General features: G+C 51.8%; 1 protein-coding gene across 1 annotated transcript in view; it reads left to right on the forward strand.

Moving 5' to 3' along the window:
• The first annotated feature begins 12,827 nt into the window (after window positions 1-12,827).
• Window positions 12,828-13,250, forward strand: part of ISOC2 (isochorismatase domain containing 2) — a 447,375-nt gene continuing 446,952 nt past the window's right edge. Inside the window, exon 1 of the mRNA XM_075329341.1 lies at window positions 12,828-12,847. The gene's annotated coding sequence lies outside the window, so the exon portion shown is untranslated. The remainder of the gene's footprint in view (window positions 12,848-13,250) is intronic.

Consider the following 13,250-nt stretch of genomic DNA (forward strand, 5'->3'; position numbering starts at 1 on the left):
GTATTATAATTCACCCCATAGTTCTCCATATATTATACTGCACCACATAGTCCTCTATGTTTTATAATGCACCCCCATAGTTCTATATGTATTATAATGCAACCCCATAAAACTTCATATTATATTATTCAGCCCCATACTACTCCATGTATAATGCACCCCTATATTCCATGTATATAAGGTAATAAGGTGTAGTTAAGCCTACAACCTACAATAGCCCTCAGCCCAGTAGACCACTGCGCAACCAGCTCTGTCCTCACCTATTGTACCATCACCCATTCCCTGTAGACTGTGAGCCCTCGCGGGCAGGGTCCTCTCTCCTCCTATACCAGTCTGTCTTGTACTGTTAATGATTGTTGTACGTATACCCTCTTTCACTTGTAAAGCGCCATGGAATAAATGGCGCTATAATAATAAATAATAATAATAATAATAATAAGGTGTCCTTCATTTTGTATTATGCAACCTGCCAGGCCAATGCAGCCAGCCTCCCCAGTCCTCCATGTATAATAATTCAGCCAGCCACCCCAGGCCTCCATGTATAATAATGCAGCCAGCCTCCCTGGCTTCCATGTATAATAATGCAGCCAGCCTCCCCAGGCTTCCATGTGTAATAATGCAGCCAGCCTCGCCAGTCCTCCATGTATAATAATGCATCCAGCCTCCCCAGACCCCCATGTATAATAATGCAGCCAGCCTCCCCGGCTTCCATGTATAATAATGCAGCCAGCCTCCCCAGGCGTCCATGTATAATAATGCAGCCAGCCTTGCCAGTCCTCCATGTATAATAATGCATCCAGCCTCCCCAGTCCTCCATGTATAATTATACAGCCAGCCTCTCCAGGTCTCCATGTGTAATAATGCAGCCAGCTTCCCCAGGCCTCCATGTATAATAATGCATCCAGCCTCCCCAGGACTCCATGTATAAAATAGCAGCAAGCCTCCCCAGGCCTCCATGTTTAATATAGCAGCCAGCCTCTCCACCTCTCCAGGACTCACTAATTTATATATATATATATATATATATATATATATATATATATATATATATATATATATATATATACAGTGCCTACAAGTAGTATTCAACCCCCTGCAGATTTAGCAGGTTTACACATTCGGAATTAACTTGGCATTGTGACATTTGGACTGTAGATCAGCCTGGAAGTGTGAAATGCACTGCAGCAAAAAAGAATGTTATTTATTTTTTTATTTTTTTTTTAAATTGTGAAAAGTTTATTCAGAGGGTCATTTATTATTCAACCCCTCAAACCACAAGAATTCTGTTTGGTTCCCCTAAAGTATTAAGAAGTATTTCAGGCACAAAGAACAATGAGCTTCACATGTTTGGATTAATTATCTCTTTTTCCAGCCTTTTCTGACTAATTAAGACCCTCCCCAAACTTGTGAACAGCACTCATACTTGGTCAACATGGGAAAGACAAAGGAGCATTCCAAGGCCATCAGAGACAAGATCGTGGAGGGTCACAAGGCTGGCAAGGGGTACAAAACCCTTTCCAAGGAGTTGGGCCTACCTGTCTCCACTGTTGGGAGCATCATCCGGAAGTGGAAGGTGTGAGGTAAATCCTGGGATATGAAGAGGAATTATGACTAGAAGTCATAATTGCTCTCATCACTCCCTGGCAGTGCCCCCCTCCCTTCTTGTGCTCAAATGTCCAGCATCTGTGAAGGTGTCACATCCCACTTACACCTCCAACAGCCATCTCCTCTGATATGGAGATGAGATGATGTGAGGACAATGGACCCAGGATGACTCCCTGCCGTCACCCTGTAACCAGAGTTGTATCTCATTAGCAAGGCTTGGAAGTAGCCAGACAGAACGACTCCAGTAAAAAATGGTTCATATCTCGCAAGCCATATCTCCGATAAATATGGCAACCATAAAAATGGTGTTTGCGCAGGCGGACGATGCTGGCACACCTTTTTTATGGAAGGGGGAGCTTGGGAAATGCCCCAGGCGTGATATCAGCCAATGGGGAACTGGCAGACAGGTCATGAGTCCCCTCGTTCTGTAGCTAAATTCATAACGGTCACAATGAGAGCATTGGCGTCTGCCTACGACGCTCCCAGGCAAAGTTATGGCCAATATCCCCTTTGCTGGATAATTCTGATCCATGCAGGGGGAGTGGCAGTGCTTCCCTGTGAGGTCACTAAGGTAGGAGGGGACCTGGATCTGCCCAGGTTGATAACCCTGCTTCGGCCATTTTCCAAGGTTCTTCTCGCTGGGGGCACGTGCAGGAAACATCTGTGGGAGTTCCTGGAAACCTGGTCTACAGCGCCCCCCTGTGGCCAGACGCAACAAGGTAACTGCTGGAACTGTGTATGCCTGTTTGTAACCCATGCTTTGACTGTAACTGTACTCTGACATAACTGTATATTCTGTAGATTCCCTATTGTATATATTGTAGTTTCTAGTGTGCTTTAGGCGATTAAATTATATAATTAATCTTGGGCTGTTCTGTTATCTCGATCTTGAATCCCACGTCTGTGTGTTCGGCTAATAGTTACCGTAAATCGGTTGGTGGCAGCGAATTGTGCCAAGGATTATTGTGGGGAGGCCAGTGAGATTCGGGAGATTTTATATATTCCGCCCGCGGAGGTCGGGGGAATATATACCTTACTCTCACCGGGGACCCTTCAATAATCGGCATAAGTAGTATAGCGGCCTCCTTGCTTATTGTCGGGCAATTCCATAATTGGCCTGACTATAAGAGGGGCGCTAGAGAGCGCGTCACGTGCTCTGTCTGTCGGTCGGGAGGTATAAAGGAGGGGTGACCCCCACTTGTTACCCCCCGATTGTGACGTACTGGTAGCCAGCGCGGGGGATTTCTGAGTGACCCCCCCGGTGGTTTGTGACATATTGGTGGCATAGCGGTGGGATCGAGATAATAGTGTGTGTGAGTGTGAGACCCATACTCCCAGACACTAAAGACTGCCTGCAGCAGCTGTGGCTGCTGGGGTCTTCAGACTAGCTCAACACTAGAGTGTCAGAGTGCAGATACTGTAAGGTGTGTGGAGGCATCAGGTGTCAGTTCTGTGTCAGTGACCAAAGTCTGCAACAATGGCTGATAGCACCAGGAGCAAAGCCAAAGGAATGGCCGATGCTCAGGCCAGAGACGATGAGGAGGTTGTCCACGAGCCCTCCAGGAGCTCGACGCCAGAAAACCGTTCTGCCGAGGACATTGCACAACCGGGCACTGCTGGACAAGATGAGGAGGAGCTCGCCCAAGGTTCCTCAACGAGCCAGATGCCAGCCCTCCGCTCTGCAATGGACAGTGAAGCACCAGGCTCCGCAGCGGGCCGCAGATCACCACGTGCCATTCCACCGAGCCTGGGAGGCTCGGATAGCCTTCTTCAAATGGCTATGGCCCTTCTCCAGGCTGGAGACCGGGATACCTACGAGATACTCATGGCAGAGCGCAGGGCAGAGCGGCAGGCAGCGCGTGAAGAGCGCCAGGCAGAGCGTGACTACCAGCTGCAGCTAGCTCAGCTCCGGCCCTCATCAGCCACACGTGACCTTCAAGACACCAAACTTCCAAAGGTCCGTGTTGAGGACTTCCCAGTGCTGGAGAAGGATGGAGACTTGGACTCTTTCTTGACTGCTTTTGAGCGGACTTGCTTGCAGCACCATCTGAACAAGGACCAGTGGGCCAAATACCTGACCCCCCGTTTAAGGGGTAAGGCCCTGGATATCCTTGGGGACTTGCCTGCTGAGGCAGATCAGGGCTACGACACCATCAAGCGGGCCCTGATCCAACAGTACAACCTCACCCCGGAGTCCTACCGCAAGAAGTTCCGGAGCCTACAGAAGGGACCAAAGGACTCCTGGGCTGACCACCGGCGGGCACTTGCCCGAGCTGCCGACCACTGGACCCAAGGCCTGCAGCTTTCCACCGGACCGGAGATCCTGGACTTGTTCATCACGGAGCAACTCTTGTGGAACTGCCCTGAGGATCTCCGCCAGTTCATCCGAGACCAGAAGCCAAAGGGATCCACGGCTACAGCTGCCCTGGCAGATGACTACACCAACAATCGGGCTCCTGAAGCCAGGAGAGCAGCCACCAGCAGCACCTGGAGAGGGGGTAAGATGAACTCTGCGACTGCCCCACCTGCCCCTAGACTGCAGGGGGTGTCCCCCTCAACTCCCCTCTCCAGGCCCGTGGCAGAGCCAAGACGGTGCCACCAGTGCAACCTACCTGGACACTTCAAGGCCATGTGCCCTCAGCGTCCCAAGGCCCCGGCTCCGTCCCCGTCCCAAGGGCCGCCCAAGGTGTATTGTGTGGGTGGGGGTGGTGGTAGGTCCCTGGACAGCTTCCAACCTGTCACCGTCGGCCAGTCTGTGACCAAAGGACTGCGAGACAGCGCCTCGGAGGTGACTCTGGTGCGGCCTGAGATGGTGTCCCCCCAAGACTTGATCCCTGGAAAAACCCTCGCTGTCTCCGGGATTGGAGGCATTGACCCGGCGCTGCCTGTTGCTGACATTTATGTGGACTGGGGCGCAGGGCGAGGGGTGAGGGAGGTGGGGGTAACTGATCGGATCCCTGCAAACGTGCTACTTGGGACAGATTTGGGGCAAATAACCTCCCAGTTTGGCCCCGCCCCAAAGGCTGAACCTTCAGCCAGTGCTGACATGACTCCTGACAATGTTAATGTGTTATCTATGAATGATGTAAGGGAGGAGGGAGTGAACTCTGATATTTCTGCTTGCACAGACACCATAGACACACACACAGCTGCAGCTGTGACAGGGGAGGGGGTCAGAGAAAGGTGTGACAATGCCTCTACAAGTAACCAGCCTGTGAGCTGGGATCTGTTGCCCTCTGCAGGGATAAGCAGAGAGCAGGGTGCTGCAGGGGGAGGACCAGTGTGTGGGGTGGGGGCTACCACAGCAAATGTGGGGTCCCCAGAGATTTCACACCGGGGTTCTGTTGCTGCAGGAGGGGAACAGGCAGGTGAGATTGGGGCCGGTCCAGGAGCGGAAGTGCTCCCAGGTAAGATCTCGGTGCATGGTTCCCCCACAACCGGGGTGTCAGGAAGCCAGGTAGGTCTGCCTGAACCGGCGACTTGGTCAGGAACGGAGGAGGAGCAGGCACGACCCACGGTCGCAGCGGCTGTGGCCGCTGTCACCCGCAGTGGGAGTGCTGGAAGCCAAGGGGCCTCCCGGAGGTCCGATAGCTCTTCCCCTTCTGACCAAGTGGCAGCCGAGTCAGGTGGAGGCCAGGACACAGGTCCCGGGGTACTGACTGAAGATGTGACAGTCTCGTCGATTCTGGCCACATCTAGTCAGGAGTTTCAGGCAGCGTTAGAAGCTGACGACAGCCTGAAAGCTCTAAAGGAGCAGGCGGCACAGCCTCCCTCGGACTCGGACCCGGAGCGAGTGGTCTGGGACCAAGGACGGCTGTACCGGGCCACGGTCCAGCAGGGTTCACCGGAGGCGTGGCCCAGGGACCGACAGTTGGTGGTACCCTATCCGTTCCGGACGGAGTTGTTGCGGATCGCACATGAGATTCCGATGGCCGGACACCTAGGGATCGCTAAGACCAAGGCCAGGTTAAACCAGCATTTCTACTGGCCAAAAATGGGGGCCGATGTGGCTGCCTACTGCCGTTCGTGTGAAACCTGTCAGAGAGTGGGGAAGGCGGGGCCACGCCCCAAAGCCCCACTGGTATCTCTGCCAATCATCGATGAGCCTTTCAGGAGGGTGGCTGTGGATCTGGTCGGCCCGCTGGCCATCCCCAGCAGCTCCGGGAAACGCTTCATACTGACGGTAGTGGACTATGCCACCCGGTACCCAGAAGCAGTGGCCTTGTCGTCCATTCGGGCTGACAAGGTGGCCACCGCATTGCTGGAGATTTTCTCCCGAGTGGGTTTTCCCCAGGAAATGCTCACCGACCGGGGGACCCAATTCATGTCCCAGCTGATGGAGACCCTCTGTAAGCAAGTCCAGGTGCGACATCTGGTGGCCAGCCCGTACCATCCACAGACTAATGGCCTGTGCGAGCGGTTCAATGGCACCTTAAAGCAGATGCTTAAGATGTTGGTCGACTCCCATGGGCGTGACTGGGAGCGGTATCTCCCACACCTGTTATTTGCTTACCGGGAGGTTCCACAGGCCTCAACAGGATTCTCACCGTTTGAGCTCCTGTACGGGCGACGTGTGCGGGGCCCCCTGGCTCTGGTGAAAGAGGCTTGGGAAGGGGATTTGGCCACCCCTGGAGTGTCGGTTATCGAGTATGTCATGCGCTTCCGGGACAAAATGCAGGCCTTGACGCAACTGGTACACGACAATATGGCTCAAGCCCAGGCCGATCAGAAGCGTTGGTACGACCAGAACGCTTGTGAGAGGACCTACCAAGTGGGTCAAAGGGTGTGGGTACTGGTCCCCGTACCACAGGACAAGCTTCAGGCAGCCTGGGAAGGCCCATACCTCGTGTACCAGCAGCTCAACCCTGTGACGTACCTGGTCACCCTGGACCCCGCCCGTGGAAGGCGGAAGCCCTTCCATGTGAACATGATGAAGGCACATCATGAGCGGGAGGCATGGGCGCTCCCCGTGTGCAACCTGCCCGAGGAGGGAGAAGCGGAAACCCTCTTGGATATGCTAGCCCAGGTTAGGGCAGGCGGATCCATTGAGGATGTGGAGGTTGGCCACCAGCTCTTGGAGGACCAACGGTCCCAGCTGTGGGCCACCCTACACCCCTTCCGGGGGTTGTTTACCAACCAGCCCGGAAGGACTGACTTGGCTGTCCATCACGTGGACACTGGGGATCATCCCCCGATCCGGCGTTCAGCATATCGGGTCTCCCTGGAGGTGCAGCAACACATGCGCCAGGAGATTGACGAGATGCTGGAGCTGGGGGTGATCCAGGCATCCAACAGCGCTTGGGCCTCGCCTGTAGTCCTCGTCCCTAAGAAGGACCGAACCACTCGGTTCTGCGTGGACTACAGGGGGCTCAATGCTGTCACGGTCGCCGATGCGTACCCAATGCCACGCATCGATGACCTGCTCGATCAGTTGGCCGGGGCTCAGTACCTGACCATCATGGACCTGAGCCGGGGATATTGGCAGATCCCCCTGACTCGCAAGGCCAGGGAACGCTCTGCCTTTATTACCCCATTTGGACTGTACGAGTCCACGGTGATGCCATTCGGGATGAGGAATGCCCCTGCCACTTTCCAGCGGATGGTCAACACCCTGCTCAAGGGACTTGAAGGGTACGCGGCCGCGTACCTGGATGACATTGCCGTCTTCAGTCCCACCTGGGAGGACCACCTAGAGCATCTAGCACAGGTGCTCAGGCGGATCCACCGGGCAGGTTTGACCATCAAGCCGGGAAAGTGTCAGCTGGCCATGAGCGAGGTCCAGTACCTCGGTCACCGGGTAGGTGGGGGAACGCTGAAGCCCGAGCCTGAGAAAGTGGGGGCCATCGCATCCTGGCCCACCCCCAGGACCAAGAAGCAGGTGATGTCCTTCTTGGGGACCGCTGGGTACTATAGGAGGTTTGTTCCACGCTATAGTAGCCTGGCAAAGCCCTTGACGGACCTCACCAAGAAGAAGCTGCCCTCTGCAGTCGATTGGACAGTGGACTGCGAGACAGCCTTCCGGGCCCTAAAGGACGCCCTGTCCAGCCCGCCCGTGCTACAGGCAGCCGACTTCACGCGGCCGTTTGTAGTACAGACCGACGCCAGTGACTTCGGCCTCGGTGCGGTGCTCAGCCAGGTGGACTCTGCGAGCCAAGAGCACCCAGTCTTGTACCTGAGCAGGAAGCTGTTACCAAGGGAAGTGGCCTATTCTACAATGGAGAAGGAGTGCCTGGCCATAGTGTGGGCCCTGCAGCGTCTGCAACCCTATCTATACGGGCGCCACTTCATCGTGGAGACGGACCACAATCCCCTCAGCTGGTTGCACACCGTCTCTGGGACGAATGGGCGATTGTTGCGATGGAGCCTTGCGCTCCAGCAATACGACTTCACCATTCGCCACAAAAGGGGCCGTGACCACGGTAACGCAGACGGGCTGTCCCGACAAGGAGAGGTCGCGGACGGGCGCACGGGGGAACACCGGAGTGTGCTGCCCCCTAGCGCCCTCAAAAGGGGGGAGGTGTGAGGTAAATCCTGGGATATGAAGAGGAATTATGACTAGAAGTCATAATTGCTCTCATCACTCCCTGGCAGTGCCCCCCTCCCTTCTTGTGCTCAAATGTCCAGCATCTGTGAAGGTGTCACATCCCACTTACACCTCCAACAGCCATCTCCTCTGATATGGAGATGAGATGATGTGAGGACAATGGACCCAGGATGACTCCCTGCCGTCACCCTGTAACCAGAGTTGTATCTCATTAGCAAGGCTTGGAAGTAGCCAGACAGAACGACTCCAGTAAAAAATGGTTCATATCTCGCAAGCCATATCTCCGATAAATATGGCAACCATAAAAATGGTGTTTGCGCAGGCGGACGATGCTGGCACACCTTTTTTATGGAAGGGGGAGCTTGGGAAATGCCCCAGGCGTGATATCAGCCAATGGGGAACTGGCAGACAGGTCATGAGTCCCCTCGTTCTGTAGCTAAATTCATAACGGTCACAATGAGAGCATTGGCGTCTGCCTACGACGCTCCCAGGCAAAGTTATGGCCAATATCCCCTTTGCTGGATAATTCTGATCCATGCAGGGGGAGTGGCAGTGCTTCCCTGTGAGGTCACTAAGGTAGGAGGGGACCTGGATCTGCCCAGGTTGATAACCCTGCTTCGGCCATTTTCCAAGGTTCTTCTCGCTGGGGGCACGTGCAGGAAACATCTGTGGGAGTTCCTGGAAACCTGGTCTACAGCGCCCCCCTGTGGCCAGACGCAACAAGGTAACTGCTGGAACTGTGTATGCCTGTTTGTAACCCATGCTTTGACTGTAACTGTACTCTGACATAACTGTATATTCTGTAGATTCCCTATTGTATATATTGTAGTTTCTAGTGTGCTTTAGGCGATTAAATTATATAATTAATCTTGGGCTGTTCTGTTATCTCGATCTTGAATCCCACGTCTGTGTGTTCGGCTAATAGTTACCGTAAATCGGTTGGTGGCAGCGAATTGTGCCAAGGATTATTGTGGGGAGGCCAGTGAGATTCGGGAGATTTTATATATTCCGCCCGCGGAGGTCGGGGGAATATATACCTTACTCTCACCGGGGACCCTTCAATAATCGGCATAAGTAGTATAGCGGCCTCCTTGCTTATTGTCGGGCAATTCCATAATTGGCCTGACTATAAGAGGGGCGCTAGAGAGCGCGTCACGTGCTCTGTCTGTCGGTCGGGAGGTATAAAGGAGGGGTGACCCCCACTTGTTACCCCCCGATTGTGACGTACTGGTAGCCAGCGCGGGGGATTTCTGAGTGACCCCCCCGGTGGTTTGTGACAGAAGGCTTATGGAACTACTGTTAGCCTTCCACGGCCTGGACAGCCTTTGAAAGTTTCCACCCGTGCCGAGGCCAGGCTTGTCCGAAGAGTCAAGGCTAACCCAAGGACAACAAGGAAGGAGCTCCGGGAAGATCTCATGGCAGTGGGGACATTGGTTTCAGTCAATACCATAAGTAACGTACTCCACCGCAATGGTCTCCGTTCCAGACGAGCCTGTAAGGTACCTTTACTTTCAAAGCGTCATGTCAAAGCTCGTCTACAGTTTGCTCATGATCACTTGGAGGACTCTGAGACAGACTGGTTCAAGGTTCTCTGGTCTGATGAGACCAAGATCGAGATCTTTGGTGCCAACCACACACGTGACGTTTGGAGACTGGATGGCACTGCATACGACCCCAAGAATACCATCCCTACAGTCAAGCATGGTGGTGGCAGCATCATGCTGTGGGGCTGTTTCTCAGCCAAGGGGCCTGGCCATCTGGTCCGCATCCATGGGAAGATGGATAGCACGGCCTACCTGGAGATTTTGGCCAAGAACCTCCGCTATTCCATCAAGGATCTTCAGATGGGTCGTCATTTCATCTTCCAACAAGACAACGACCCAAAACACACAGCCAAGAAAACCAAGGCCTGGTTCAAGAGGGAAAAAAATCAAGGTGTTGCAGTGGCCTAGTCAGTCTCCTGACCTTAACCCAATTGAAAACTTGTGGAAGGAGCTCAAGATTAAAGTCCACATGAGACACCCAAAGAACCTAGATAACTTGGAGAAGATCTGCATGGAGGAGTGGGCCAAGATAACTCCAGAGACCTGTGGCGGCCTGATCAGGTCTTATAAAAGACGATTATTAGCTGTAATTGCAAACAAGGGTTATTCCACAAAATATTAAACCAAGGGGTTGAATAATAATTAACCCACACTTTTATGTTGAAAATTTATTAAAATTTAACTGAGCAACATAACTTGTTGGTTTGTAAGATTTATGCATATGTTAATAAATCCTGCTCTTGTTTGAAGTTTGCAGGCTCTAACTTATTTGCATCTTATCAAACATGCTAAATCTGCAGGGGGTTGAAGACTACTTGTAGGCACTGTATATATGTTTTTATATATATATATATATATATATATATATATATATATATATATATACATATATATATATATATATATAAAAGTACTCACCCTCTCTCTTCACGTTACCTCGTTCCACTGCTGCTGTCCTCACCGCTCTCCTTGTTCCCCCACAGCTGCTCTGTCCTCACCGTTGCTTATCCTCCCCTCTCCTCGTTCTCCCGATGCTCCGGTTGGCGTCCTCTCGTCCTACGCCCTGTGCACTCAGCACAGCAGTCGCACGGGAGTGACGTCACCGCGCAGGCATAGGGGGAGAATGATGATGCATAGCGCGGCACTGGCTGCTCTATGATTCATTATTACTGTGTGCGGTGACGGGGGAGCCGCCACAGCCGCTGGCACCAGGCAGGGGGGCCCGGTGTCGGGTCATATAGCGGCCGCGTGGTCTGTGACACATCAGCGCAGCTCCTTTCTCACTGAAAGGAGCTGGCTGCTGATCTGCCGGGCGGCCGCCGGGCCTCTAACCTCCCAGGCCCAGTAGCAGTGGCGACCCCTGCGACCGCGGTAGTTACGCCCCTGCTCCGGTCACATGACAGCATGTGACCGGCGCTTGTCACGCTGCCATTGTACTGTATACATTATATTGGCGTGCGCCGAATCCGGCAAAAAGCCTGATGTGTGAAACTATACAGTCTAATGCGTTCAGTAATGTATAACTACCAGCAGCCCATATATTCTGATGTAATCACTAATATATACTTAACCCCTTAACGACCGCAGGCAGTAAAATTACGTCCTAAATGTCATAATGTTACTGCCCGCGGTCTGCCGGCGGCAGCATGCCGCGATCGGCGCACATCTCAGCTGATTTTCACAGCTGAGATGTGTGCCTGCTAGGCACGAGCAGAATCGTTATCTGCTCGTGCCTATTAACCCCTTATATGGCGCTGTCAATACGTGACAGCGCCATTATAAGCGCGATTGCGGTAATGTTTTACTTACCGCCCGATACCGGAAGTCACGTGACGCGATCACGTGACTCCCAATAGTTGTCATAGTAGCACAGGGTCATGTGATGACTCCTGTACTACACCTGACTTGGTTTCACTTTCGCTGTGCCAGCGGCACAGCAAAAGAGAAAGAGAGCGTATCTGCTGTTTACAGCCTTGTAGCTGTGATCAGCAGATACTGCAGAGCGATCGGAATGCTGATCGCAATAGCCCCCTAGGGGAACTAGTAAAATAAAAAAAGTTAAAAAAAAGTTTTAAAAAAATGAAAAAAAAACAAAAAAACCTAAAAGTTCAAATCACCCCCCTTCGCCCCATTGAAAATTAAAGGGTTAAAAAATAAAAAAATATACACACATTTGGTATCGCCGTGTTCAGAAACGCCCGATCTATCAAAATATAAAATCAATTAATCTGATCAGTATACGGCGTAGCGGCAAAAAATTCCAAACGCCAAAACGATGTCTTTTTGTCGCAATAACTTTTGCGCAACATGCAATAAGAGGCGATCAAAACGTAGCATCTGCGCAAAAATGGAACCGTTAAAAACATCAGCTCGAGTTGCAAAAAATAAGCCCTCATTGAGCCATAGATCCCGAAAAATGAGAACGCTACGGGTCATGGAATATGGCGTAAAACGTGCGCCACTTTTTTCGGACAAACTTCCGATTTTTTTTAACCCCTTATATAAAAGTAAACCTATACATGTTTGGTGTCTACGAACTCGCACTGACCTGAGGCATCACACCCACACATCAGTTTTACCATATAGTGAACACAGTGAATAAAATATCTCAAAAACCATAGCGCTATCGCACTTTTTTGCAATTTTTCAGCATTTGGAATTTTTTTGCCGTTTTCTAGTACACTATATGGTAAAACTGATGGTTTCATTTAAAAGTACAGCTCGTTACGCAAAAAATGAGCCCTCACATTACCATATTGACCGAAAAATAAAAAAGTTACGTCTCTCAGAAAAAGAATGGCGAAAAAAAAAACGGAAAGCGAAAAATCGGCCGGTCGTGAAGGGGTTAAGAGCCTATACGTTGATTGTAACGTCCTCACGAATATATATGAGCAGACCAGACACGTTGATGTCTACACCAATGAGCCGGGAAGAATGTGAGTGCTGCAGCCAGAAGCTCATACATTCACTATCAGTTCAACCATGTCATCCGTACTGGACTGAAAGAGGCCCCGCCTCCTCCGGTGACATCTTTGCTTACAAAAGAAAAATCAAAGTTAGATGCTAGAATGTAAGGGCTCCTTCCAGGTATCACGTGATAGGGGCGTGTTCAAAACGCAGACCGATGTTTTCAGACAGAACAGACATTATTTTTGTAAGTCCACGTGGTCATGGAGTTATTTATAATAGAAGGTGAGACCCAGGCGGGAAGGGGGTGTAGCGGGGCGAAGCCCCCACTTGCATCATTATAGTGGACAGGAGAAAATATCGCCACGCCCACCAAGCTGGTAAAGCCCACTAACCTGGAAGATGCCCATACATTCTAGGCTCAACAAAAAAAAAATTATCTTCTAGATACTACCGTGTTGTGGATAAACTCTGCATATAAAGGTGAAGTGACGAGTCGGTGAGTGCAGCTTCTCTTAGTGCGGTGTGATTATGATCGGTCTGTGAAAGCTGTACTGTCCCCAGGAGCGAGTATAGGAGAAACACCAGGACCACAGTTAACTGTGAGGCAGTGCAAGGTGCAGAACAGGGGAGGACATGATGTGGAGCAG

Source organism: Anomaloglossus baeobatrachus, chromosome 11, assembly GCF_048569485.1.
Source record: "Anomaloglossus baeobatrachus isolate aAnoBae1 chromosome 11, aAnoBae1.hap1, whole genome shotgun sequence".
NCBI classification, from domain to species: Eukaryota; Metazoa; Chordata; class Amphibia; order Anura; family Aromobatidae; genus Anomaloglossus; species Anomaloglossus baeobatrachus.